Below are 25,876 nucleotides of genomic sequence, written 5' to 3' on the forward strand. Positions count from 1 at the left end.
GTATATGTATCATGAGCATGCACTGTTCCCTCAAGCACACATATGTATGCTTGGGAGTCTGTCCCACCTCAGTTAGCAAGTGGGGAGAGGGTAGGTATCAGGCTGTCCCAGCAGTGGCCGACTCGGGAGGAGTCTGCTCTGTGGTGCTACAACTTGAGGGCAGTAGAGGAAAGATGGAGTTCCCTTCTAGAGTGTGTGAGGTTCAGCCCAACACATAGAATTTTATACCCCCCCCCCCCAACAAATGCATTCCAACACAGAAGCCTGGCTGCTTTAAATGCTATAGTAAATGCTAAATGATCTATAATAGGATTTTACAGAATTCAGCAAGATTACCATTATGTTGTGAAATATGGGCTAAGAGTGTGGTCAATAAATGTGTTAACTTTTCATTTGGGGTGATATTTTTCTTCTTTGAAAATCCATTCATCTGCTAAAATGCATATGGGAAGCTCATTGCTTTCATTGCTTTTGCCAATGGTTGTGGTTCAGAATTTTTTTTTTCTTCCCTATACCTTTTCTTAATTACTAATAACGGTAACTGTTAAGACTTCCAGGTCTTCAATTTTTTTTTTTTTCCGACAACCAAAGAAATGTTATTGCTAAAGTCTGTTTGGTAATATTGATTGGAGAATGAGATAATGCCCACCCCGCCCCTTTTCAAGTTGCCACAAAGTGATTTCCTTTCAGGTTTCTATAAAATGTCACCCTGGCAAAACTTGCCTCCCACATTGGTAGACTTCAGTTTCTACTTCTTGTCTTGATTCCTTATGTTGGACATTAACTAAAGGGTTACAATGGTTTGTAACACCTTAAAAAGATTCAGGGCCGCCTACTACTCATACTGCCAGTGCTGTGAAATTCATGTAAATCCTTTACAGGTGGTGACACTCATTTTAAGAAAATAGATTTAGCAAAACTGTGCAGGTCTTCACACCCGTGTCAACTTTGGGATAGCATTCACGTGTCTCCTGGGAGTCTCTACTTGGCCATGTTACTGAGGGCTTTGTCATAATGGATTGAGAAGTCATTAATCAACTGAGGTCACCCTGACTTTTGAGATTCTAATAAAATTGGCCTGAGCCTTTATCTTATTCCTGTGGGAATTCCAGTAAGGATTCCTGGAGACTTCATTTTCATGATTGATTTTGGTTAAAGAACTCTGGATACTCTCTCTTCTCACTACTGTTCTTTTTCTCCTCTTGGAGTTGGAAGTTAGCTTCTATCCATAATTTCCTTCCACACAACTCATAGATGACATTGAAGTTGAGGAAGTTCCAGGAAGTTTGCATCAGAGAAGTTTGGAGTCAAATGTTCAACAGCGCTGTCCTTAAAATATGTATTTGCCCCCACTACATTTGTCCTTGGACCACCAGTGACCTCCAGTAGCCTAACTTGTCCCTTCTGCTGTTCTCCTCACTTCCCTCCTGTCTTCTTCTTTCTTCTCACCTCTCTGCTTTCTATTACTTGTTCATATTTCTTAAAAACAGGAGTTTAGCTTTCTTTTTCTGGTCAGCATCTCCTTCCCAACCAGTTCCCGGGGGCTCTGTCTCCCTCATTGCAGGCAGCATATCAAGAAGGCACTGCTCAGCGGTAGAATGATCACCTTTCACCTGTCCACTTGTGTACACATGACCTCATTTTCTTCTCCTTCAGATGGAGCAAAAACTAAGACTGCTTTGCACAGAGACATGTTAGGGTTTTATTCCAATTTTGGCCTTGTCCATCAAACTCCATTCTTTTTAACTTCTGAATCCTTTAATCAGCCAAATAGGTTGTATCTTGATGTGCACAGAGGACTTTGAAACGTAAGCCCTAAATGTCAGCCTTTTTTCCCCCCATTGATTTTTGTATTCTACTAGGCCAACAGTCTCTCTCCTCCACATCCTGGGGCAAAACCCCAAAATCTCAGCCTCACAGACTCTCTAGTTTATAGGAATATTTGACAGCATTATTTTATGTTTGTGTTTTGGTTTTGGTTTTGGTTTTGTTTTTTTAATCATCTGATCTTGCTTGTAAACTTTCCTGATTCTTTTTTTTTTTTAATAAATAATTTTATTTATTTATTTGACAGAGGAAAGATCACAAGTAGGCAGAGAGGCAGGCAGAGAGAGAGAGAGGAGGAAGCAGGCTCCCTGCTGCGCAGAGAACCCGATGTGGGGCTCGATCCCAGGACCCTGAAATCATGACCTGAGCCGAAGGCAGAGGCTTTAACCCACTGAGCCACCCAGGCGCCCCAACTTTCCTGATTCTTATGGCAAACTTAAAGCAAGTCTTCTGTGGTCATGAATTCTCTCCCTTCTCTGGAAATAAAGGATGTTAATGAAATGGTTAAGTGGTGCCTCTCGATGCAGAGCTAGCTGAAAGCATTTTCAGGGAGAGAGCCACCTGGAGCCGGCTCATGTCCTCATACTGCTCGCTCTACCATAATTGCAGCAGCCGGCCTAGCCATCTTATAATTAGAGGAGGGACATCAGGCAATTTCCTGATGTTGTTATCTTTTATAGTTTTCCTAGTGACATGCCTGACCTGGAGTTACAGGCACTCTGAAAAATAACCATCAAGCTTGAAATGAACACAAATTGGTTACTTTGCACATTCTGATACCCCCATATAAATGTATAAAATCTACTCATCACCAGAGGAGTGGTTCCCAGTGCCTGGGGGGTCTCAGAATCCCAGGGCTTTGGGAAATACAATCCTTGAGTATTTCAGAATTTAAGTTAGGATGGATTTGGTTATAAGCAACAGAAAGTCCAGATGACATAGTCTTTTTTTTTTTTTAAAGGTTTTATTTATTTATTTGACAGACAGAGATCACAAGTAGGCAGAGAGGCAGGCAGAGAGAGAGAGGAGGAAGCAGGCCCCCTGCTGAGCAGAGATCCTGATGTGGGGCTCGATCCCAGGACCCCGGGATCATGACCTGAGCCAAAGGCAGAGGCTTTAACCCACTGAGCTACCTAGGCGCCCCCCAGATGACATAGTCTTACCAGACTTACTAAAGTCCTTATTGGTAGGTAGACCACAGGAGACTTGATCCAGCTCTCTCTGTAGTCTTCCACGGTGTTGGTCCATCAGACTGGCCTTATTTGCACTTGTTAGATAGTGTCTGGCCACTGTGTGATCATAGATGTCCTTAAACATGCCAAGAAGGAGAGAGAAATAGGGAATGTTTTCTTTAAAATTTCAGAAAAACTCTTGAAACTCAAAATAGAGTGCTTTCCAGCCTGTTAGGCCCACCCCATGGCCAGGGTGGTAGAGGATGTTAATTGACATGCCCTAGGTGACATTTTCTTTTCTTAACCATTGGAGCCAGGGTGGAGTCAGCTTCCCCAGAATGGCCCAACTCCCTAGCTGTCAGTTGGTCCCGTTTGGGAGGGAGGTTTGGAGGAAAGGATGTTGTGTACACAACTCCAAGTGTATACTTCATTGAGCTGTTTTTTAGGTTTTGGAAGGCCCAAAGTTAATTCAGTTATTTGCATGAGAAAAGACTTGTGGGGTTAACCAAACCATCAATTTTTTTTGGCTTCTGGCTATAAATATTTCAATCTGTGAGTTCTGATTGGCAATTTGGTCGATACTCTGTATGAACTAATTAATATTTAACCCTTAAGCGTGAAAACTTAGTGTCTGTGTGGATGGGAGTGCTTAGAATTCAATAAAAATAGTTCATCTTGGTTTAAAATAATGGGGAACCTCTTGTGTTCAGCCTTCTGAGTCAATAGCAGATTAAACTAATCGTAATTCACCTAAGAAGTGATGACCAGTTGAAATACTGTGTTGGAAAAGATGACATTCGGTTAAACTCGTCTTGTTTCTAAAGTTTAAAATTCAGCATTTCAAGTCCTTTTTTTTTTTTTTAAGCTATGGTGAGTTTTAAGTTTTACTAGCTTGTTTTAAAAACATTAATCATATGGAAAGAAAAAGATGATGAATTTTTAACACTGCTACGATAGTATCTATGACTCAACAACAGAAATTGTTTTTCGTGGAAGACCACAATACAATTCTGTCTTGGGAGAAAAAGTTTAGTTGAAAGGCGGCAGACGAGATGCGTATTCAAGAGTAATGAGGGACGAATATGGTAATGGAAGATTCTTGTACCAGAAGACATTTTTAAAAAAGGTGATAGCCAAACTGTTGAGGAAACCTTATTGGAGAAGAATAAACATTGTGCATATTGATGAGGATAGAGGATCATCAATAGTAATGTGAGCTTGTTCTCAGAGGCAGGAAGTCGCTCAAGCTTGGTGCCCTTTGGAAACATTTCCATCAGGGTGAAGGAAGCTCAGGGAATCTTCTTCTAGTCACACTGGATAGATGATCAGTGCAAAGTGATATTTGCTCTGAAGCATTTGGCCTAGACTCACGCTGAGCCTCTTGGACTTCTGCTATTGTTTTACCTGACTTACAGCCTTGGTTGTTTTGGCCTGACTCTCTCCCCAGTTGCCAGGCTCGGGATTCTTGGCCGGCGCAGAAGGGGCTTGCGGCTGTTAAATAAGAACCCGCGGCTCCCCATGATGAGGCTGGCCAACCTGATGTTCTTGGGTAGCCTGCCTGACCTTCTGTCCACTAGGGGTCCACACTTCAGACTCCTCTACCACCTCAGAAGACAGAGCACCCCGTCTGCATATCTTATTTACATAGTCTTACATTCGATATCCCCGCCTCTCCCCGCCTGCACCCATCTCCTTGGTTGATTATTTTTCAACTTGGCCGTGCTCAAGCATTCTTCACGTTTTTCTGATTTTGGTCTAAATACCGCCTATACTTTATTGGCTTTTACCTCCCTTGAAGTCCCCTTGCTTGTTAGAATATGTCTATTCAAAAAGGAAATTCGACATCATCTCTTAAAAGGAAAAAGAAACAAACAAACAGTAGCAGTTACCAGGGCCTGATGGTAACCTAAAATAAATACTATGCAGACCAGAATGATGGTGTACCCAGGAGTTGGCATCGTTTTTCTCCAAAGGGCCAGGTAGTAAATATTTTTGGCTTCACAGGCCATATGGTTTCTGGTTTAACTGCTCACCTCCTGCATCGTAAACCCAAATCAGCAAGAAACAATATGTGGATAAATGAGCATGGCTGTGTCCCAGGAAAACTACAGACACAGAAATCTGATTTTCATGTAAATTCTTCAAGTGCAATATTAGTCCTTGATTTTTTTCTCGAAATCATTTAAAAGTATAGAATCCATCCTTAACTTACAGGTATTACAAAAATCAACAGCAGCCCAGGTTAGCTTACGGACTGTAATTTGCTGACCCATGGCAGAAATTCTCTGTATTCTCTTGCCTACTTCTCCCTCAGGTTTTGGGCCAGAGAGGATCTTTCTTTGTTAATAATACATGTTACATATCAGATCAGGATCCAGATGGGGCTTGTCCTTGACGCCATGAGAAGGGGTCGAAGGGGATGGGAAAGAGAACTTCCAGGAATGCAGTTCAGTGCGGTTTGTTGTCATGTCTGTACCACGTGAAATCATCAGAATGGTTGATGTCTAGAACTTCAAGAAACATTGCCTTTGTCCATTTGTTTTACTCAATTGTCCTAAACTTCACACAGGTGACATGAAGATAGAGATTCAAATAGCACATAAATGGAGAGAGAGAGAGAAAGGAAGAGTTTCCAGCATCACAGCTAGAAATAGCCAAGATCAGTGATGGGAGAGGAAGGGGTGAAAATATGGTGGTTTTTGATAAAAGAACCTACTCAAAAGAGGACCTTCTGAGACCAGAAGTTGACAAAAACTTGAATATTTTGCATTGACCCATTACCATCTCTCCTTTCTCTGTAGTGTCACAGTGTATGATACTGCACAGTATCGTTCCCTCTCCCTGTGTTAGCTTTGGTATCTGTGTGTAACATTATTCTCTTCCAGAAATTTCTAACGTTCACATTCCTCCTCCCCCAGCAAGAAGGACAGGGAAGTTAGTGATCTGGGGTAGTGTCTCTTTATCCAACCGCCTTCTGTCTGTTTTTGGTGATTCAGTGTTCATCCTTCAATACAGGCTTTTTTAGGGTGAGGGGTGTTTCTTGATTATACTTTACGTACCATTTGGATAGGATTCCTTGAGTTCGTTCTTGACAAGATTCTTTAGTAGAAGACCAGGACCAAGGTGGCTTCATCTCATACCTTGAGATACAGGTCTGGTGGATACAAGAATTTCACTGTTAACAACATTTGGATATTTTCTATGCTATTATGTTAGACAAAAAAGACCAGTATCTAAAGAAGCCTTTAGATGGAGCATTCATAAGGTCATAATTATTACTATAACCTAAAAGGTAATCAGTCTTCATGTTACCAGCACACCAAAAAATGACTTTTAATTCAAAACAAGCTTCTTAAAACAAAGTTGTTTTTTCAAGTTGCTTTACTTTCCAGCATCAACATGAGTCAGGAAATCTTATACCAGGAGTATTAGCTGATATGTTCTGAAGTGTGGTGGTATAGTTGTTAAGTAATTACCCAAGTTGGGGAAAGAGATCTGGTTTCAAATTCTGGCTAAGCTACTTAGTAACTTTGTGACCTTGGGAAAGTTACTTAATCTTTTTAAGCTTTAGTCTTCCCATCGAAGATGGAAATAAAGAAGCAGCCACCTCACTGTAGGAATGGAAGGTATCCTAGTTTATCAGATCCTTTTGGGTTGAATGGGATTTTGCACAAAAGATTTTGAGCGCAGTGCATAGTATATGAAAAATAACGTTCCTTTTATGTGCTATTTATTTACCTAATTGAATAAAAAGTTTTTCAGATTATTATTATTTTGCTGGATGCTCAAGGTGGAGTTAAACACAAGGGGACATTTTAAGGACATTTAAGGGAGTCACCGGGGCTGTAAACAGCTATCTCACCTTTCTGCAAGTTAGATGTCTTGGTTTGAGAAAATTTTCTCTTATGGTGAAAGGAGGTATGCATGGAGTTCATATAAGAGCAGAATTTGGGTGAGTCTTTTAAAGTTGCTTAAACCCAGGAAACATTGACTCACATGTTTTTAACAGCTTACCATTAGTTCAGTTGCACCTGCTTACCCATTCGCCATTTTGTTTTTTTCTGCAGTTTTTATTAATTTCAAGAATGAAAAAAGGAAGAAGAATCTCTTCTGCATTTCACTCACTTTTAAGTTTCTTTTGGTAAAAGATGAATAAATATGGTGGTTATCGTTGTCCTTCCTTCTTTCTGTCCCAGTCACTTTTTTTCTAATTCTTACATCAGCTTCTACATGTGGATAAAGTCTGTGACCTGTAGAAGTCATCCTCCAGACACATGGTTCTTAGCCTTGGTCTGTGAGTTGAGAGAGGGCCACAGTGTAAGGCCATCAAAAGGGGCAAGAGGGAAAGGTTAAAAGAAAGTTAAACCAAGAACTAATTTACGTGAAGTTGAAAGTTGAAGATGGTGATGGTGTTTTTCTTGGGCCCTCTTTTGGGGGACACAAATTCTAAGCATAATTGACTATTTAAGCTTGATTGGGCCCATAGGTTCACAGATTTTTGGTTGATATTTTTACGAAATGGCTGACTCAACATTTGGAACCAGGTTTGTCTTTCCCCAACTTGGGTGATTACTTAACGTAAACTACTATTGCTTTGGAACGTTTAACCAGTATGCCTGGTAATACTAAGGCACACATTTTAAGACACAAGTCACAACTGTAAGAACTAAAGTGAAAATATTCAAATATTCTTCAGAACCTGATGTAGTGGGACCAAGAGCCATATTTATTCCATTCAAGGGAGAACCCGTTGTTTAGTACAGGAGCTTTGGGAACTCAGCCATACCAGTTAGCTGCTCCTGGCCTTAGTTTACATGTCTGTACAATGGACTTCATGTTTGTAAGGATCCCATGACAGAATCAATATGAAATAGTTTTGTAATGTTTTGTAATAGTACATGGTCCATCGGATGTCACCTGATGTAATCTTTGAAATAAGTGCCTCTGGAAACTTCACCTTTCGTAAATTTCACCCAGTGAGCCATGACACTGGGCTTTCTTTTGTTCTTCGCATGGTTCACACAGCATTTGAGAATAGGAGATTTTAGTTTGCAGTCCGTGAATCCGGCATCAGATCTCTAATTCTTGTCCCCCCCCCCCTTTTTCCCCTGTCCCTACCATAATCAGATTCACCATCCTGTCAACCTAGGAGAGTGAAAAAAGAAGGAAAAATGCTCATTTTAAAATAAATAACTGTATTTATTTGACTGGGGGAGAGAGAGAGAGAGCATGAGTCGGGGATGGGGAAAGGGGCAGAGGGAGAAGGGGAAGCAGACTCTCTGTTGAGCAGGGAGCCGGATGGACATGGGGCTCCATGGGACTTGATCCCAGGACCCGGGATCATGACCTGAGCCAAAGGTAGACGCTTCACCGAATGAGCCACCCAGGTGCCCCCCAAATGCTTGTTTTTAAAAGTTAATGCTTTAGTACCACTATGTAGTGTAAGTTCTAAGGCTGCTTTTACAGACTCCTCTTCCCTGTAAGGATCTTCTAGCCTTGTTTTTATCACTAGCCAGTGCAAGTGATTTCTTCATCCTGGTCCTTGTAATGACAATATTATTTCCAAGTGTGAAATCAGAGTATTTTAGTTGGAGAAATGGTTTAATTTCCTCACCACGTTGCAGTCTAGAATGTCTCCTTGTACTTTTTATTCTTTACTTGGGGATACATCCAAGTTCTCGGATATTAGGACTTCAATTTGCTATGATAAGCTGAGAATTCCCTCGAAGATGCCTTTGAGTTACTTCTCTCTAGATGTTTAAGTCTCCCAAGGTAAGATAAGATTTACAAAAATGTGAAAGCAAACCCCCTAACCAGTGTATACATCATTAAATGACACTGAAATCGTATACCATTTCTTCCCTGTATCCCACTGTTTAGTCTGCCTGAGTTCCAGCTGTTTCTCTACTCAGGCCACCTTGTTGTGTCTTCCTCCAAATATATCTCCGGAGGAGAATTAAGAGAAAAAGCCCTTGGGATACCCTCCTTGGAGGGAGCTGGGAGGCCCCCACTCCACCCCCATCCCCGGCCGCCATTCCCTACTTCTGCTACCCTGCGTAGATAACAGTGAGCTTTTCCTTCTCTCCTCCCCACTGTGAACACATTTAGAGGTAACTGCTTTCCCTTGATCCGGTCACCGTTGGATTCTTTCTCTCTCAGTCTTACAGCGGGTCTGGTTTAATTTTGGAGGGGAGGGGGCGCATTTCACTTGTCGTGGCTCGAGTTTTTCCAAAAGCAGATTAGCAAGGAGATAAATTTTGCTTCAAGTGAAGGACCAAGTAGCAGCCTTGGTTCCATGTCTTAACCTTTGTGTCTGACGATGACTGGTAGGCACAGGCAGGAACCAGAGAAAAGCACAACGAAGCCAACTTCGATGCCCCGGTCTCTCTGTTCAGGGAGTACCAAGGGCTTTGCAGTGATTTTATTTGCCCTTGGCGTGCTTGGTGCTTCCAGCTCTTTAAAATTGGCAAGTGGATGATGCTACTTTCAAACAGTGATACTCGAGAACAGCCCTGTTCCTTGGATAGTTGAACAATCGTGATTTTGCAGCTTTTTTGGCTACTTGCTGTGGCTTTAGGGTTCAGGGACTCCTTGAGCTTGTTTTCTGACAGTTTTTATAGCACGAGAATCCTAAATAAATACTTACAGGAGAGAGTCTTGTCTTAATCGTGTATGTACAGAAATACTTCTGTGTTTTAGTGTAAGTTACTCCATTAGAACCCTTTAAGGATGTTCCCTGCTGAGAAAGCATTCTAGAAATGGATGTCAACCAAGGGAGATTCATTCATTCCATACGTTTTCTAATTTCAAAAAATGTACACCATCAATATTTTTTCTTAATTGAACAGTTTGTTGAACAGACGGGTGCTTTAATTATGGTGGTCTAAATTTACACACATTGCAGTGGTATTTTGCTACATTAATTACCTTACTTGTCAAGAGTAACAGGTAATTACTACATCAACTCACCCTCCTGCAGTACATGGAAACATAACTTTATTTGAACAGATACAATAAGCCAGAGTGGAGCCACCCTCCACCTTAGCTTTCCATAAAGGATGGCAGTTCCCACGTGTTTGTTTTCTTATGAGCCGGGTAGAGGTAAGCGTCCCCTTTTCTTTGTGTCTGTCCCACCACAGATGCAAGCCCAGAGACCTTCAGAGACTCCGAGAGTACGTGGACTGGAAAGACCCTTTGAAATAATCAAATGCATCAGACATCTCCTTGTGGATTTCGGAGAGGGGGAGTGACTTTTCTAAGACCACACCGTCAGTAAATTAGTGTCGGAACTAGCATTGGCACGGATTTCACCCCACCAGGCTGCTTCGAAGTTTAGTGCATTTTAATGAATTTTTAAAAATAATTATGGAAAAGTCGCTTGGGATGGTGCACTTTGAATATTCATTCGCCGCATCTCCCTTGTTTGAACTTTTAACCAGGGCTTTGGCTGCGCTTAGAAGAGTATTTATCCTGTATTCTGTTGAACTGCCAGGTACAACTCCTGTCATTTGATTTCCTCTCGAGTGTACTAGTGTCGGCTTTTATGACAAGTTGTGTTAAAATTTGACTTTAACATGTTTTTTCTGTAAAGGCGCGAACATTCTGGAGCATATAGGATGCCCCTAGCAAAATTATGCAGCGTTACCTCTTCTGGTTGCCATGGTGTAGAAGGAAAGGATTTTGTGAGCTTTTAGGTGTGGTGCAGAATGTACACAATGACATAATAGAGGCGGACTCTCTTAAAAGGCTTTGTCCTCTTTTTAGTCAAACACCTGTGACAAAATGACGAACTGTGGTTAACATACACTACTTACAAGTGGTTTTTCGGAGTCATCCAGGGTAGAGGAGCTCAGCTTGCAAAAAAAAAAAAAAAAAAAAAAACACTTTAGTACCTACGCTCCCCTTGCACCTGGCCACGGGAGGGGGGTGACATTAAAAAGAAGTTCAAGACGTCGAGGGGTATGGATACAACTTGCAGAAATGACGCGGTGTGGGTTGTCGGAGACCGGGTGGGCGTCCCGAAGGGTGATTTGAGCTGCTCAAGCATCTCCTACACCTCTATCTACCGCACCTCCTGATGCTTGCAGTGCTGGCACAGGCGCCTTATTCCTGCAACGTCAGTTTGTCTCGTGCGTTTCAGCTTAGTCTGGGCTCTGCAGCTCATTGTGTAGCTGCTCAGAGTTACTCTGGTTTTACTTTCTCCTTAATTTGTTTTCCTTTCTTTCCTAAGTGAAGGATCATTTGATTTAGTCCTTCGTGCATCCAACAAATCTCCTGGAGCCCCTGCTGTGCAACATTCCTTGGTGAGGGGGCTGGGTGTGTCTTGAGGAAGGACGCAGAACAGATTCCTGCTTTCATGGAGTTTCCTATCAAGTAGAGGGAGGCAGAGGGAGTAAACAGTGAAAGGAAGGAGCAGTACACGTCCCTATGTTGAGCAGTAGGCATGAAGGAAATCTTACACAGCTCATACCGTGGGGGCGGGGGTGGGGTGGGGGTGGGGGTGGAGGCCGCTTAATCGGATCAGGAAAGGCATGAGACGTTGGATCTAGGAGTTGAGAATGATCTCCACATACAAAGGGCTTGGGGGGGGGGGGGGAACTGTCCACGTAGAAGCAGTGATGAGGACCAAGCCCCAGAGCTGGGAATATAGAGCATGGTATGGGAGGGGAAGAGCAGCGTGGCTGGCTGGCACCGGAGGGGATGGAGCTGGATGGGAGGGGAGGGTACGGGAGAGGCTGTAGGTACAAGCCAAGGAGTGTGCAGAGGGCTGAGTCCTATTCTCAGACTGATGGCAGAGCCCTGGAAGAGAGTCACTTCTGAAGCAGGTGTCAGAACGAGACACATGGGCAGCTGCTGGAGACCAGATTGCAAAGCTCCAAGTATTTCTTGGAGAGTAGACTTCCTTGGGAGAGAGGGTAAAGCCCTGGTCCCCTTGGTAGAGACCACACCGGAGACAGACTCAGCTGGTCCTGGCCTCAGTGACTCAGGAACTCTTGAGTGAGAGCCCAGCAGTCCTATTAGAACGAGCCTTCCGGGGGATTCTGATGAGGACTCGAGTCTGGATATTGGTGCGGCAAAGGACTTTCCAGTTCTCCAAACTCACTGTTGACATTCTACAGAAGACGGGAAAGGGGTCCAGGAAAGGGGTGCAGCTAAGTGGTCATCCAGGGCTAACAAGAACCTGGGTCATTTGACCCTATTCTAGCACTCTTTCCTCATGGGTTTATGGAGCTAAAGAATAAACAAAACCCACTTTGGTTTTCTGAGGGGTAATTATTCCTAATGGAGGAGGTGGTTGGATTTTGAAGAAGGAGTAGTGGTGTGGTCTCTGAACAGAGGCTGCCTCGTTTCTCTTGTTCCTATTTTCTCAGACCAGTTAGAAAAGCAATTTCAGGTTGAATAACCCTTCTCCTTCCTCCCTGTCAGTGGTAGAAAAACAAGTGTTTTGTATTAAGTTACACCATTGAGACACCTAGCAGAGGGTAATAATATTCTTTTATTTCTGAATTACTCAATATATTTGGCCTTGTTTTTGGTCTGGAAGCCCTGTTACTCCCAGGTTATGTTTTTAAAGTCATTGGGGAAACAGGATTGTTTCGGGGCCCAGTGTTTGTGCTTGCTCATATGTATTTTGACCAACAGTGCCTTTGGAGAATAATCCTTTGGTGAATCTTCTCATTCTCCATCCAGTCCTGTCTGCCTGGCTAAGGCCTGCTTGCCTTTAGTGTCTTCAGCTTACAGATCACTTTTGCCCTGAAGTCTTTTCTGACCTCCTGTGCTTAGGTCTGATTTGTGTGGTAAGTTATTCCCATGCACTTACATTGGTTTCCTAGCAGACTGCGGGCCTCTTGGACATGGAGACCTTCCCAATCTCCATTCCAGACTATGTTCAGCTTCAAACACAGCGTTTGGCCCCCAGTAAGTCCTGAAAAAGTAACTGTCAAGTGAACACTTTCCCTCTTCACTGATAATTACCTGTGACTGTTTATTAACAACAGATTTTTGGGAGGCATGGTGGTGGGTCTTTTCTAAAAGAAGGTCATACAGAATAATAAGACATGGTCCCATGGGATCAAGATGGGAGACGTGGAGACAAAGCCAACACTAAGTATGTATTTACAGTCAACCCTAAGGAAGGCTACAACAAAGTGTGAACTGTCTCAGTCAGGACGTGTTATGCTAGCTTCCATGTCTAACAACACACAGATTTGGGTGGCTTAACATCATAAAGGTACGCTTTGTACTCCTTTCCTGTCCGTGCCTGGTCCCCGCACCTCCCCCATCTTGTGCTTGCTGCAGGGACCAAGGAAGGGCCTCCACAGTCTTGGAGGCCGAGGAACAGGGCGCGCCAGTGATGATTTGAATGCGTGTACGTGGGTAATGCCTTGCTTCTGGTCGCTTCCCTTTGACCAGAAATTAGTCTGGGCCAGGGAAATTGGGCAGTGTTCCCAGGAAGAAGAAAATGAAATGGAACTAGTTATCATGTGATCGTCCCCAACAACAGGTTACTTTGGTTTTAGCCACTGGGGTTCGATCAAAAGGAAGCATAGCACCTTCTGTTTTTGTAACCTGCTCATCAATAAATACCCATATTCTCCCAGAGGTCAAGAAGTGCAATAGCCCTCAAAGGCCCTTCGTTTTTGTATGTCATGAGAAGAATGTCTCTCATTTGTTTTATTTTATTTTATTTTTTAAGAGTTTCTTTATTTTTGACAGACAGAGATCACAACTAGGCAGAGAGGCAGGCAGAGAGAGAGAGAGAGAGGAGGAAGCAGGCTCCCTGCTGAGCAGAGAGCCCTATGTAGGACTTGATCCCAGGACCCTGAGATCATGACCTGAGCCAAAGGAAGAGGCTTAACCCACTGAGCCACCCAGGCGCCCCAATGTCTTTCATTTAAGTCTCAGCTAAGAGCCCATCTTCCTCTGGGGTTGGGCAGGGCGATTTGTTGACGAGCCGCACAGTAGCATGCATTCCCTCCGCCATCAGATGAAATCTTCTACCCCAAGTGGCAAAGTAGTCTGTTGATGCACAGGTTGGCTTTTGTATGGCAGAGCCTGTCCGTGAACTGTGATTGACCCTAGTTTTCTCTTCTACCCCTGGAGGTGACAGGTTTGGAGAGAAGAGTTCACCTATGATAAGGACTAACTAAACTCTTCCTTCCCACTCACCATTTTGAAGCGCTTGCAGAGGACCCACGGGAAAAGTGTTAGGTGTTAAGGAGAAAACCAAAGTTGCTTTTTATGACTTAAGTTTGTGTGTGTGTGTGTGTGTGTGTATGTGTGTGTGTGTGTACTAATCTCAGTTTTGTCCAGAGGATGATGGAGAATTTTCATGATACAGTAAGCGAAGGAAAAGTATAATGAAGTGTTTACTTTATGATGCTCTATTTTTTTTTAATTTATTTATTTGACAGAGATCACAAGTAAGGAGAGAGGCAGGCAGAGAGAGAGGAAGGGAAGCAGGCTCCCTGCTGAGCAGAGAGCCCGATGTGGGACTCGATTTCAGGACCCTGAGATCATGACCTGAGCCGAAGGCAGAGACTTTAACCCACTGAGCCACCCAGGCGCCCCTATTTTTTTCTTTTTTAAAGATATATTTCTTCTCCCATTGTCTTGCTGACCATGGTGGTTCTCAGAAAAAGAGCTGAAATCTTTACTGTCCTCAGTCTCCCCTCCTGCCATCCTTCCAGCTCAGTGAGAAGCTTGGTTGGACCAGCAGAGAGATCTGCCACAGCTGGATTTTGAGGGCTTGTAAGGGCCACGGGAAGGTTTTTCATTTTTACCCTTAGAGTACAGGGGAGCCATTGAAAGTGTACAAGCAGGGAGTATGTGCTGGGTAGATAGGCATGCACATATTGTGTGTGTGTGTGTGTGTGTGTGTGTGTGTGTGTGTGTGTGTGTGTCTTTCTGTCTGAGAGAGAGATGGATGGAGAGAAGGAAAACAGTGAATGATGATCCCATTTGCCATGTGTTTTTTGGCTGTTGGGAAAGAGCCTCCACAGGAGAGTGAGTGTGAAGACAGCATGGCGCCCTTCTCCCAGCTGACATGAGAGAGAGGTCTCCTCCCTCTTTGTGCACAGAAGTTACTTGTCAATCAGGAGCTTACATCCCAGCTTCAAAGCAGGCAGGGCTTTGGGGGTAAATATTTATGAAATGCCAAGCTTTGTGATCAAGATGTATTTTGTTTTTAATGAGCAAATGACTCAGAATTATTTTAAGTTATTAAAAGACAAATTATTGTGTGCCATCGTGGAAAAAGGAGAGGGGAGAAAGTATAATTTTGTAGCAAGCAGTTTACTGACAGCTATAACCCAGAAGCACTCAACCTCTTTAAACAAAATAATTTATATTTTTTAAAGGCTTAAAGTATAAAAATTGAATTTATTTGTGGAATCCCATTGGAAAGACTTGTAAAAAAGTAAGGTGGTCTATTCATTTGGCTCAAAGAATGTTAATTGATTGTGTAAGATCCTATAAACACCGTGGTTGGGACGTGAGAGGCAGCACAGATCTCTCCTCTCAAGATGCTTCTGGTCCGAAAACAAGGCAGTCAGAAGCCATTGATAAATGAGTATAAATGTACAACAAATTTCTTTTTCTTTTTGAAGTTCAGATAACTTTCAGATTCTGTAACTGATATTTTAGATACTACTTGTTTTAGAATATTGAATGTACAAAGATTCTGAAGGAAAATACCACCTAGTCCCATTTCCTCCAGGGCAAAACTGCTAGTTTTACTATTTTTTTCCTGTTCATTATTGACACACCTTTTCATGCAGTTGAGAGTCTAGTGTAGATATAATTTTTCTGTCTTGCTTATTTCCTTTAACATTATAACAAGCATGTGCACCTATTTTCCTGTTCCTGGTATCGTTTTTAATGACTCTGAAATATTCCTTTGTCAGACTGGACTATCATTTACCTGCTCTTGTTCTGTAGTGATTGACATTGAGGTAAAACAGAGTCATAAAATGTATCCATTTTACGTCTGAAACCATTTTGTATACTTAACTGTTGCAATAACATTAATGGGGAACTGAGATTTTTTTAAAAAAAGCATCTCAGTGTGTGTCTCCGAATTGTGTCATGCAAAAAAAAAAAAAAAAGTGAACTAAAACCTTGTTACAACTTTACATTCTTAAGAATAATAAGGGAATGCATTTGACACATTATCTCTGGCATTTTCTATTATTGGACACATAGCTCCTGAAATTAGTTAACAAAAGCACATCCTCCAAAACCAGGAAACCTTTTTGATTCTAATTTGGGGAGTCTTCATGCCTAATTTGGAAACTTTTAGAGGTTGTCATTTTTTGCTCCTAGCACTTATTCTCCTAGCGACATTTAGAGCCTCCATATTATTTATTTCACTTTCTTTTATTATTTTTAGGAAGTCCTTAATAGAAGGTCACTTTAAAGTAACTTGCCCACATAACCTTAATGCAGAGACTCTACAGTGCTAGTTGAGCAAAACCATCAGCTTTCTCTTCTTGTTACAAAATTACTTGGATTCTTTTCAGACAGCATGAGATGCCTGTAAGTGCTTTGTATGGGCAACGAGCCCATGAGTCAGGCAATACATGACTTAGGGAAAGAATGGGACAGTGGGGTTAGAACTCATATGGAAACCGAGTGCTGCCATATGTCTATCTATCTATCTATTTATCTCTTGAACCTTGAGTGCTGCCATCTATCTATTTATCTCTTGAACCTTGGGCAAAGGGAGGATGTTCTCTCTCCTGAACATCAGTAATCCACTCCTGGCCATTAGATATCCTGGGTGAAAGTGTTAACTTCCCCCCCCCCCCGTTATTTTACATAGGAGAAATCATAATTTTATGTGTCAACATGCAACCCTGCAACCCAGTCAGCTTTCTAGAACAGAAGTTGGCAAGATGTGGCCCTCAGGCCCCCTACCTTCTTTTGTAAATAAAGTTTTATCTGGACATACCCATTAGTTTACTTATTCCCCATGGTTACTTTCTTACTACAAGGGCATGGTTGAGTAGTTGTAATAGACAACTTACAGCAACACGGTTTAAAATATTCATTGTCTGGCCCTTTACCGAAAAAGTTGGTCTATCCTTATTCTAAAATATGACTAAAGTATAACAAAGTGCCTTACAGGTATAGTTAACTACTATCACAGTAAGAATGTAAAAATACGTAAAATGTTGATTACTAAGCAATTAATATGATCTCAGCATAGCAGTATGTATTTTTTTGAAATATGCCTTTTTTTTTTTTTTTTTTTTTTTTCAAATCACCAAGAACATCTGAGACACATCCCCTTTGTTGCTGGCTTTTCAAAACCTCTACAGAAGTTTCTGACATTTTACCGATTGTATTATAACTTGACACTTTTCCCTCATATATTTTATTAAAAGTGTTCTATTTAATTTTGGAGAGTGTCATAGAATTTTTTCTTTTATAAGCTAGAGCCGCAAATGTTTGCTTTAGAAATAAGAATTTTCTGTAAGATTTAGATATTAAAAGGTAAGAGGCATTCAATTAGGGAAATGTCAACTGAGTATACATTTGCACTACTTGCTTATACTGCATTTCTTGCAGGCTTAGTATTTTCATCCATAAAATGGGAATCAGACTTCCCCTCAGGGCTGTAAAGATATTAAGTAACTAAAGCTACACCTGAGGCGTTTTCTATCCTTAGCTTAATTAGAGGAGCAAATAATCACAGGTAGGATTTTCCCAAATTTACAGTGCCTCTGTTTAGGTCTGGTGGCCTGGAGATTCAAGGATAACTTTGGGAGAAATTAGAAAGATCTAATTAGGGAGAAATTAGAAAGATCTCTTTATTCAATTAAGAGATACTGGAGGTTACAGCAAACACTCCTGAATGTCAGAGCCTTAACCAGGTACAGTTTTATTCCTTAGGAAGCTCAACCTTGTGCTTGCTGGTGAGGACCAGGGCTGGTGGCTCTCTTACTCATTGTGTTTCATGGACCTTGGCATATTCCAGATTCCCCGAGTCCACCATCCGCAGGAGCAGGGAGCTCTCCACTGGACCTCTAGGTGCACAGTCAAGGGAAGAGAGAGGACATTCATGATGTTCAGGAAGATTCAGGGTCAGAATGAAAGGATCATTCCCACTTTTGATCTATTTCACCAGAACTTGGGCACAAGGCCGCACCTAATGGCGAGGGAAGCTGGGAAGTACTGTCCCATCTCTGCATCTAGAAAGGAGAAAGGAATTTGCTGGGCATCTGAATGGTCTCTGCCACACACCGGCCCTATCTTTTTAGATTATTATGGAGGATGAATGCTTACTGTAAATAAACTGTACAGATACCAATAATCTGAGAACCTGTAACGGGTGCCCATGGAAAGAGCATCATTTGGAAAGAGTCGTGCTCATTTGAGAGAATTAATCTGTAAACTTGTCGAAAATACTTTAAAAAATTAGCCTGGGATCTGATCTACTTCCTACATGTTACAGGCCATTTATGTAATTTTGGCATTCTAAAATTGCAAATTTATTCTAAGTTTAGAAAGGCATACTTAAGAAATGTTACATGTGATGACTTTTTCATTCCCAAAGTGATCTACAGTGGACTCCTACTTCCTTTGCTATTCTGTAAAATCAGAAGTCATCCTCAGTATTGAGTTGAATTGCTTATGATGCCAGAGAGAACTTTTGTTGAAATACTACCACTGTTACTTAATTCAAAGTGTACATTTTACAATGAACCACATCAGGAGTGTTTTCAATTTTTCAGTACCTCTAGTAGATGTAAGTGTACCTTTTTTTAAAGTTACTCATTTTAAATTATGATTATATGAATATTTTAGGATTATAATCACCATAAAATGAAGGACAGAATTTATCATACCAAAATAGAAATTTAATTTAAAGTAGAAAGAACTTGATTGCAAGGTTTAGTAGACTAGAAATATGATGTATAAGAGGATATTGAAGAAAACTTTTGGAAAAAACCCTCGGTAGTAGGGTTTTCCAATAGATTTAGGAAAAAAATCTTAGGTTGCATTTAGTGATGTTTGTGAAGATCACATTGGAGGTAGTTTCACAAGGATCCAACTTTTCTTGTGTTGAAAAAAGCACATTAAAGCAAAGGAACTTTTTGGGCATTCCGTGGAGAAATAACTTAAAAAGAAAAATCTATCTAGTATCCTAAACTTAGTGAAATTTCTTTGAGATAGTAGTTTCTCTTGTCCATGCTGTGATCCAGTGGCCTTGGGTCATAGGTCAAGATCGTACATGGACATACGTGATTAAAAATATTTCCTTTAGTTTTCTTGCTACTCCTGGCATTTCCTGTCACCTGTCACTTTGTCCTTGACGATATTTGAGGCAGAAAGCAAGTTGAGTAGACAAGGATAGTTTTCTAATCAGCTGTTCCTTATTTTTCCCCCGCGCTCCTTTGTTTTATTAGAGTTCAAATTTACTATTCATGAGACACACTTTATCGGTGACCATATCAGACAAATGGAAGCTAAGTGCTGGTTAGTATGTTGAAAATAAACACGAGGGTTCTCATTAATGTCGCTGTCTGAATAATTAGTTGAGCATCGTGTACTGAGCAGCAGCGAAAGCAAGCTGCTTCTCACCGGAACGACAGGCTGACAGCCACGTCTTAGAGTATGGTCATTAGTGTGCCCCACCATCAATGTCATGTTACTGTGTCAAATTAGTTAGTGTCCCCTTAGGAGAGAAACCGGACCTACAAATTACCCTCCCGCATCCCTGGAAACGGTGTTTGCGAAACCTGCGATCAAGTGTGAGCAAATTATTAACACGGCTCATAAATTAACTAGTTTACAGGCTTATAACATTTTACAAGTAGATAATAAAGGGGAGAAAAGTTTTCCAATTGCTCTGCCCTGATGTTAGGGCTCTGATCTGCCGACTTTTCCTTGAGGAGCCCATGGCTGATAGTTGGTGGGTTTTTTTTTGTTTTTTTTTTTTTAAGAGGAGCAAACACATGGAGTGTCAGAACGAATGTTTGGAAAATGTAGACTTTCAAAGGAAGCAAGTGTAAACCCATTGAAAACAATATAATTAACTTCGTTATCTCATTGCTCTGATAAGTCGGTGACAATGGCCCTCTTTCTTGTGGTGGCAGTTGCTCATTAATGAGTTCACCAATTAAGTTTGAACGATTACAGCCTTTGCCAACTGAAATTATCTTTAAAAATATTTTCGATTCATTCTTAGCCTCCTGTAAGCTGCCTTGTTGCGGAGGGATGATGCTAGCGCAGCATGTTCAACTTGTAGAAGAAGGAAGGTTCTCGAACCTTAGTATGTTTGGCAAACGGTTTACACTTCGCGCAGACGACTCATACCTAGAAATCATAATGGGGACCAATCTGGCCTGAGTTCCTCTCTTATCAAGAAGAGGCACTCCCTGGGAGCGCCACCCCTTAACTCTCTTCTGAGCTCTGGGAGACAGACAACCCACATAGTTTCCGGAGATACGACGTGACTATTCAAATCATAAAACTTCATACATCTCCTTTTCAGTTTCAACTTCTCTGATTAGATTCAGAAGACGCGTCGTTTGTGGATTTTTGCCCGAGTTCACTGTTGAGGGAGACCAGCACACGTGCGCCCCGGAGGGCTCAGGCTTGCTACTCATTCTGGAGTTCCGTTTCCCTGTGTCACAGAGTCCCTCCTGTCCTCGGCGGGCGTGCATGGGTGACATTATCATCCCCAGGATCTAGGCAGAAAAGGCCTGGCCTGCAAAACCTCGCTACTGACTGCTAGTCACAAAATCTTTCTGAAACTGCTCGAGGAGGAGTTGACTTACCTGTCAGCAATTTCATCTTACGTGGAATTGGACTGTTGGTATTCTACTAATAACCCAACCGCGCTGTGAAAGCTCGCAGCCCGCACCAATGTGCCCATCTGCGGGCTGCCTGCTTCTGTAAGATGGCTGCGACCCAGCCTCCTCCTGTATTTGAAATACAACTGGAAAGAGAGCTTGGAACTGTGGCAAGGGAGATTTTGGGGTTTGGCTAGCAGGGGAGATCACTTGTCCTTTCTTCTTCTTCTTCTTTTTTTTTTTTTAAAAAGGTGCTTATACTCAGGTGCACGTGTGCACATGTGCATGTGTGTGCACATACATGTATTCCCTCTTGCCGTTTCTCCTGGATGTACTGGGAGAGACCAAAAGACTACAACCCAAAGCGAAATCCTTGCTGGGACTCAGGAATCATCTTGCCCTTCCTTTTCATACAATGTTGTCTAACACAGGGTGTGAACTAATGAAATGCTGACTCTATGAGGGAAGAGGCAAAAGAGATGCTTGGCTACGTGATGGCATGTTGAATGTCAAAGTCATGGGTCCACAAGGAAGACCTGGGGCTCCTGTGAATGCCTTGCTTCTGAAGCATCGCCGTTGGCCCCTCCCATTAACCTCTTCTCTTCTCTCTGCTTTCAGTGTCCCTCCGTGTGTTGCAGTCCTGTGGCATCATGCGTGCCTCCAACCAGTGACCCCCCAGGCTTTTTATGGCTGTGAGACACGATAAAAGTTCAGGGTAAGTGGCAAACAAGCACGAGTACTGTGTCCCGCTTGAAAACCGCGGCCAACCTTTGCAGGTGACCCCGCAGCCGATTCAGTAATTCCTCAGAAGGTAGTGGAATACCTCATTACCGAGCAGGACTTCCAAAGCCAGCAGGAACAGGTGCATCGTCCTCTACGCTAGCTTCATGGCTTTCAAGAATAGGATCTATAGCTGAGATCATGATCTAACGCAGGGTCTGCAAATTTTGTCTTTGAAACGGCCAGATGGTACGTATTGTCAGGTTCCTGGGCCATAGAGTTGCGGGTGCGACTTTGTGGTCAACTCTGCTGATGTAGCACAAAATCAGCCGGCGACAATATGTAAACAAATGGGTGTGACTGGTCCAATGAAACTACAAAAAACAGTCAGTGGGCCATATTTGGCCTGGAGGCCATAGTTGGCTGACCCTTAAGCTAAGCATCAAAGAGGGTAAAGAGGATAAAGAAGGTATCTCACTGGGTAGCAGTCTCTCTGATCTCGAGCAAACCATTTATCAAGAAGAAACGAGAATAAAAAAAAAAATCCCTGCCCTGACTACCACGCAGGGTGTAGTTTTAAGGATGAAACAGGATATAATGTATACGAAAGCACTTTGAAAATTTCGAAACTCCTTACAAATGTAATAGATGGCTCTCTAAGACTCATTCTGGTTCGCCTCGTGGAGTCTGCCTTCTTCACCCTTTTAATCATATTGGGCTTTCATGAGCTAAATGAGTGTGGGGGAAAGCTCTTTTATTTTCTAAGTAATGTGGTTTTTCTGCAGGTTCCATGCACTTTGCAGTTGATGGACAAGCTGTTGAAATGTCTCCTCAGTATCAAATATGGATGAAGGGATATATGGGTAGATTATGGCAGGCTAAAGATCAAATGCCAATGAAGAACGATTAAATTTCCTTTAATCATCAGATTTTGAAAGTGTTTTAAGATCTTCCACCTTTAATATAGTCCTTAATAAATAATAATGCTTTGGATGTCTACAAGTATGTTTGAATTTCACAAGTGTTGCATGTCAAAACATAGAGACAGGTTCAGCAAATATGCTTCCTGGGCTGGTGGTAGTAATTAAGAAGGGAAGTCATACTTAAACAAACAGCATGGTGAATAGAGGAGTAATGAGAATCCCAATTCATGAGTTTCCTGATTTTTTTTTTCTTTCAGAAAAAAATAAGGTAGTCTGCAGACATGTTTTCATATCATGATATAAATTAAGAATTGTTTTCTAGTAACAGATGCAACTGTACAAGTTTTAAAAAATGAGTTGCATATTCTCTCTGCTCAAAGGTGTTTGGGGGAGAGCACTTTGTGCTTTCTGTCTTTCTGCTCTGCCCGCCTGTTCAAATGCTGCTCTGTTTTCAAGGTCACATTATGGCTGCTGGCTCTCCAGCCATTGCCTCTTCATCCTGAAGAAAGAGGCAGGAGTGCAAGGAACAAAAAGAGTAGTCCTCCCAGCTGAGGCAGACCTCTTTAGAGAATTTTCGTTGTGGTCTTAATGACTTCTACCTACTTATATCCTTTTAGTAATCCCTAACATGAGTGTTTTGGAAGTGTATCCTCAGACTTGAGAAATTTGATGTCCAGATAAATTCCACATTCTAGTAGTAAGGAAGAAAAAGTAAATGGTTCCGGAGCTGCAGTTGTAATTACTTATACAAAATTATGATATGAATTTTTCTTACACATTTTCAGTGAATGTCTTCTGTCTTCCATTGACTTGTGTGTATAATCTCTAATTTGAATTTCACATGTTTGAATTTCAGTTTCTTTGATTTTTCAGTGGGGATACATAGCTCAGTAAATATTTTAGGACCATGGTATTCCTACTGAAAGCGCCATGGCAAATCTGAGGAATACATTTCTTTTCCAAGAGAGCTAGCAACGAAAATTTAAGCTTGAGAATTTTCTAATGAATTTTCTGTCCTTTGCATACAAGCTTTTGTCAAAGCTTGAGTACCAGCCTGAGGTCTTAGCGATGTGCAACCTTATATACCCAATTCTTTTCATGCCAGTATGTGCAGGGGACATTGCTGATGGCTTTGCACTGTCCCCCAGAGACTGGACAACACTATCTACCCCGCATCTCTGTGGCTTGTCGACCCCCGCATCTCTGCTGAAAACTTAAGCTTAGGTATTGGGGAGCAAAAGACCCCTGCCCAATTTTTCTAATTCAGATTGGCCTTATGTTATTCTTGTGAAAATTTCCATCTCATAGTAGGAGTAGAATGAGATTCCCTGGTGCAGGGTCTGCCTGCACCAGCCTATGATAATGCTCGTGGGTCATGGTAGTTACTGTATCCACAAACGTTACCAAATGCCTGCCGTGGATACGGGGCAGCCGTGTGCCTGAGAGTGTCTGCTTGGAAGTTACATCAGCTGAGAATCAGGTTCTACCTTTTCCACTTACTGGCTGAGTGACATTGGGCAAGTTACTTAACCTCTCTGGGCCACTGTCTCCTCGTCTGGGAGCCGGGGATACAAACAGAAACTAGCTCCCTGTGAAACGTTAGTGAGGTGATGCTTACGAAGAATTTAGGCCAGCTTCCGGGGGGGTGATAGAACGCCACTGCACTGCACAGCCCAGGTGATGCGCTGGAAATCCTGGTCTTTGAGGAGTTTTTACTGTCCTGTGGCTGGTTCATTGGTCACTGTCTCACGCGGAGACAAGCTGTATTTCACAGTCCGTTGCTTCCAACCCAGGATTCTCTTCCAAGTTCAAGTAGAGCCTTGGGAGGCGGCTTTGATGCCCGTCTTCAAGGACCCTGCGGCCATGTGTTCTGCTCGACGGCCCTGCAAACTGAACTTAGATCTCTGGGTCCCTTTTTGACCATTTCCCCTGAGAGGTGTGCAGTTCTTTTTGTGTTCCCTTTTTTTTACTTACTCAGACAGTGGGCCTGCCTCGCAAGCAGAATTCACTAACGGCTTTCAAGTTGGTATTGCTGATGATAATCTGAAACTCCGTAGGGTTTCACTCATGCAGGCTGATGCTCCGTGATGTCGATCTCGCCCTGCCTCGTCCCGGGCCCCGCATCTGTGCTGAGTCTGCATGGAGGCCCCTGTCCCCCACCCATCTTCTTGGTAACAGCCTTCTGAGCGCAGTGTCGTCCGCTCACAGAAGCTGCTGTGTGACTGTGTCAGAGATGGTGGCTATGTCCGCAGATTGCGGACACATTGGCTGTGTGTCCGGAAGACTGACGGGTGGTGGCAGCAACTGGATGGTGGCCGTTTGTCGAGTGGCGGGTGACTCTTTGGAAATCGTGTCTCGAAGATGTTGCCTTTTCAGGAAACTCTTGGAAGCTTTGGGCTTTTGCTGCATATGGTTTCAGACATTCAGTTGAGACACCACTGCCATGCTCAGCATCCATATAATCTCTGTTGCCCCTGAGCCATGGTGTTCTCCACCCAGAACAATTTCTGTAGTTCATAGGCTCACTCCCTCCTTTCTTCTTGCTCAGTTCAAATATCAGCTTCTTGGTTGGGTCTTCCCTGAACACCCTCACTAAAAATTTCCCTCCCTGCCCCCCAGCTGTCCTCCCTCCAAGCCTCTTGTTTGTTCTGAATGTACCTGTTTGCCAGGTGACATACATGGGGCAGGTCTGTGGGATTCGGGGTGACTCCTCTCCGCCGACAGTGGCCAGTGGATGGTAGGCGGCTTGCAGTTCATTCGTGGTGGAAGTAGAGTCCATTTGGGGATTTCCCTGTGAATTTCTCTATTTTCATGATCCCTAAGAGGACTGCATCTGGGTGAGAGGGGAAGAGAAGAAATAAAACCACACACATCACCTTTATTGTAGGAATGGAACACTGCCCCTGGGCTTTCTCTGGAAAGTTCTCACTCTATACTAAACACATCTTGCTACTCTTTGTGTCCCATCCAGAAAGCTGTGCATCATCTTCCCCATGAAGACAGAATCATTTGCCATTTGGGCCAAAAGCGTATTGTGGGTGGTACAGGTTAATTAAGAACCTTGGATTCCAAGATTCAATCCCAGCACACTCGTGCACTGGCTCTTTGTCCTTGGACAAATTATGTTCTCCTCCTCTTTCTGGGCTTTTCCTTATTTGAGCCGTAGGTAGTAGCATCATCTCACTTGTAGTTATTATTGCAAGGATTAAATGAGATGATACTGATACAGTGCTTTGCCCAGAGTCTGGAACAGGATAATGATGCGGCTGGTTTAGAAAGAACGGCAAAGGGTTTTGGGAGGTACACTGGCAAACTCATTGTACTTTCTTGCACTATTTTTTTTTTTAATTGGTAAAGATGGTGTGAAGAGCCTTGATTCCCTCTTAATTTGCTCATGTTTCATGCACTGAATTAATTTTGAAAAGTGCAAAAT

General features: G+C 42.5%; 1 protein-coding gene across 2 annotated transcripts in view; it reads left to right on the top strand.

The window, feature by feature from the left end:
* The window catches only part of FOXP1 (forkhead box P1), a 578,496-nt gene that overhangs the window by 185,947 nt on the left and 366,673 nt on the right, over positions 1-25,876 (top strand). For both annotated transcript variants that reach the window (XM_080822733.1, XM_080822734.1), the window contains one exon: positions 21,419-21,515. The gene's annotated coding sequence lies outside the window, so the exon portion shown is untranslated. The remainder of the gene's footprint in view (positions 1-21,418; positions 21,516-25,876) is intronic.

This window comes from Martes martes (genome assembly GCF_963455335.1).
Source record: "Martes martes genome assembly, chromosome: 1".
Lineage (NCBI taxonomy): Eukaryota > Metazoa > Chordata > Mammalia > Carnivora > Mustelidae > Martes > Martes martes.